The following is a 3,540-nucleotide window of genomic DNA, read 5'->3' as shown; positions in this document are numbered from 1 at the left end:
CAGAATCAGCTGCTGAATATTCTGAGGAGTACAATTTGGAATAAAAAGTGAAGACTTCCTTTTCAATCTTTCTGAAATCTTTACATTCAGTCCCATTTATCAACAAGCTTGAGATTAGATTTCTCTGCTGTCTACACTTTTCCAGCTTACTAAAATATGAAGAGTTCTTTTCACCTGCCTCAATCCACTTGGCTCTCGATCTTATAAAGGCACCGTGGGCTTTCTCTAGGTAAAGATCGTCCAATTTAGATTGTAACTCCATCAATTTATTCTTCTCTTGCACGTTTAGTTTTTCTTTACTACAGCACTGAGTTATTTCACGAAGTAAATTACTTTCATATTCCCGTTTTTCCCTGTTCAGTTCTTTGCAGAATTTTATAGTGAATTCTCTGATTTTGAATTTAACAAATTCCCATTTCTGTATATTACCCACTACTGAGTCATCATTTTTTATATCTATAATTATATGTCTAATTTTATCACAAAACTTGTCCTTATTTAAAAGGCTGGCATTAAATTTCCAATATCCTCTGCTACTACGTTTCGTCCTTGTTGGTTCTAAGACAAGATCAATGAAACAGTGATCAGAAAGGGGTGCTTTGGAGATTTTAGATTGTGAAGTACACCTCAAAATGTCATCGCTCACTAACCAATAATCAAGTCTTGACCTGCTTTCTCCATTAGGTTTAAACCAAGAATAATTCTTAACTCCAGGATTCAAACTTCTCCAAATGTCTGTAAAATTATTATCACTAGAAAAGTTCTCAATAATGTTATTCTGTTGCCTCCTTCCTAAGCGAGGAGGCCATCTGTCCATCCATTCATCTGGTGTCATGTTCCAGTCTCCTCCTACTAGGATGTAATCTGTGGGGTACATAACTTTAAACTCTGAAATAACATTTGTTAGATTTTCCAATAGACTTTTATTTTGACCCTCATTATTATGTCCATAAAGATTTGTAACAATTAGAAATATACCTTCGCTCTTCAAGACTGCAGTTAACCAATGACCCTCACTATCAGCTTTATATGTTATAATCTCCCCTGGGAACTTATTAAAACAAATCGCCACACCTCCAGATCTGTTAGATCCATGACTGAAAAGAATCTTGTCTCCCCACTGATTAGCCCAAAAGGTAGCATCGGCATCCACAGAGTGAGTTTCTTGTAAAAACAGACAATGACATTTTTGCACCTTGCAAAATAAAAAAAATGCCTTTCTCTTAACAATTTCCTTCAAACCCCGAACGTTTAATGAACCAAAAGAAATTTTTGAGTGAACCATAATAAGAGTATGCTAAGAAAATAACTTCTTTTTTTAAAAAAAGAAAAGAAAAATATATAAATATGAGTTTAAATTGTAACACTTGTCACCAACTCAGTGACTAATAACCTTTAACTTTAAGTAGAACTCTTTTGTCCCATTAATAATATTCCACTGTATACAGTCTTACATCAAGTCTTTCATTCAACGTCGATGATCCTCCGTCCTTCGATGTATCCATGAGGACCCCGGAAAAAGGCCCGTTTCCCAGCCCGTCTGGCTTGTTCAATTTGCGGCCACAGCCGCCTCCTCTCTTCCCAGTCCTCCCGCGGCAGTACCTCAGCGAAGTGGAAACCCCCGTTCTTACAGACAGCCGAATCTTTGGTGCGACGCCAAATCTCCTCTTTCACGTGTCTTAGAGCAAACAGAATGATGATATGTCGGACCTTGTTCTCAATCTTCTTCCCAACTCTATGCACCACATCCACAGATTCTTCAAGCTTTGATATCATATCAGGTGCGATCTTGCCAAGAATTCCAATAACCAGCGATCTGACATCTTCATCTCTTTTCTCTTCTAATCCTTTAATCCGGAGGCACCACCTCATTTTGTACCTTTCTTGCTCTCTCACTCTCTCCTTGAGATCGTAGTTATCTTTGGTCAACTGCTCGTTTCGTCTCTCCAACTCTCTAACCTTTTGTTTACATTCTTTCACCTCCTCCGAGTTGAACTGAACCGCTTTGGCTAGGCTGGCTAGCATCGTACTAGCTTGCTTGCATTGCACACTCAGGTCAGCTAGCTGCTCGTCCACTCTTTTTTCAAGGTTTAGAATCGCTTTCAATATAGTAGCATTGGAGACTTCGTCACTTTCACTTATCTCTGCTGACTTAGCTTTCTTTTCTGCAGGCTTCTTACAAGGTGTAGATGGAACCGAATCGTTGCCCCGTTCCCTTTTGCTCATCACTGCTACGTCCATTGCTACGTAGTCATGATCCGTTCCTTCTCTGCGGTCTACCTTTCCATCACATGGCGATGTTGTTTCTTGTTTTTTGAGGTCGAGTTTGAATTTAGCAGGTTTAACTATACTTGGGGCAGTCATTTTACTACTTTCGAGTGGAAACAATAACGAACACAAAGTAAATTCTGGGACAAGTTCAACGAGCTCCTAATTTGTACGACTGCTCAACACGCCATCTTGCGCCCTCCCGGCCCGCATGTATTTTCACCTCCGCTATGTTTGAAAAGTCGCTTTTCTTTTATCTTTACAGTAAGTTATCCACTTTAAGATATAAGCTGGATGAAATAGACATGAAAGGAAATATTATATGGTGTGGGCATTTTAATGCACACCATTGGTTATGGGTGAGTGAGAAAACAGACTACAATGGTAAAGTGTTAGAGGAATTTCCTCTTATATGTTTATTATATGTTTATCAAGGATGCAACGATACCAATTGTTTCAAACCAATACGATACCGATACTTGGATCTGAATACTTGCCGATACAGAGTACAAAAATCGATACTTCTACCACACACACACACACACACACACACACACACACACACACACACACAAATACAATTAATTGGAAGAGAGGTTTTATTATATTCCCTGCCGATAAAAAATAAAATCTTAATAAAAATGACCACAAAAAAATTTCAAGTGAAAAATAAGCACTTCTGTTAAATTATTGCAGAGTCTCCACATTGTAATTTTACAAAATATCACTGAACTATTGGCACTGTCTAGAGCTTTCAGAATAATAAATAAACACTTCTGTTTGGAATAAAATAAATACAAATAAGGTTTGAGAATAAAATAAACTTTTAAATTATTGCAGAGTGTCCATATTGTAAACAAACAAACAAAATAACGAAAGTATTTGGCATTGACGAACAAACTCCTCATCAGTCCACTGTGCCGTTAAACCGAGGACTGACATCGCGCACACACTGCTTGTCTTCACCTCTTCAGAAAGTTTTGGCACCACTATCTCCCTGATGTGTGGGCAGTTGGGAATTTCATATGGCATCTCGAGTATGCTGAGAAGATGGTGCAATCCTATGTTTTCCATGACCGGCATTGGCTGGTCATCCAGAGCGATAAAATGAGTCAGAGCCTCTGTTATTTAAGCTGCCCGTGGATTTTCTCTTGACATTTTTCATTGCTTTTCCAAAACCTGAGTTAAAGTTGGCTGTTCCAGTCCACACTGCTGACATTTTGTTTAGTCTAGCTACAGCAGCCTCCAGTTTCTCTTTTTTATCTGGAGTCG

The sequence above is a fragment of the Rhamphochromis sp. 'chilingali' genome, assembly GCF_963969265.1.
Source record: "Rhamphochromis sp. 'chilingali' genome assembly, chromosome: 1".
In the NCBI taxonomy this organism is placed as follows: domain Eukaryota; kingdom Metazoa; phylum Chordata; class Actinopteri; order Cichliformes; family Cichlidae; genus Rhamphochromis; species Rhamphochromis sp. 'chilingali'.
Note: the sequence above shows the minus strand (reverse complement) of the source record.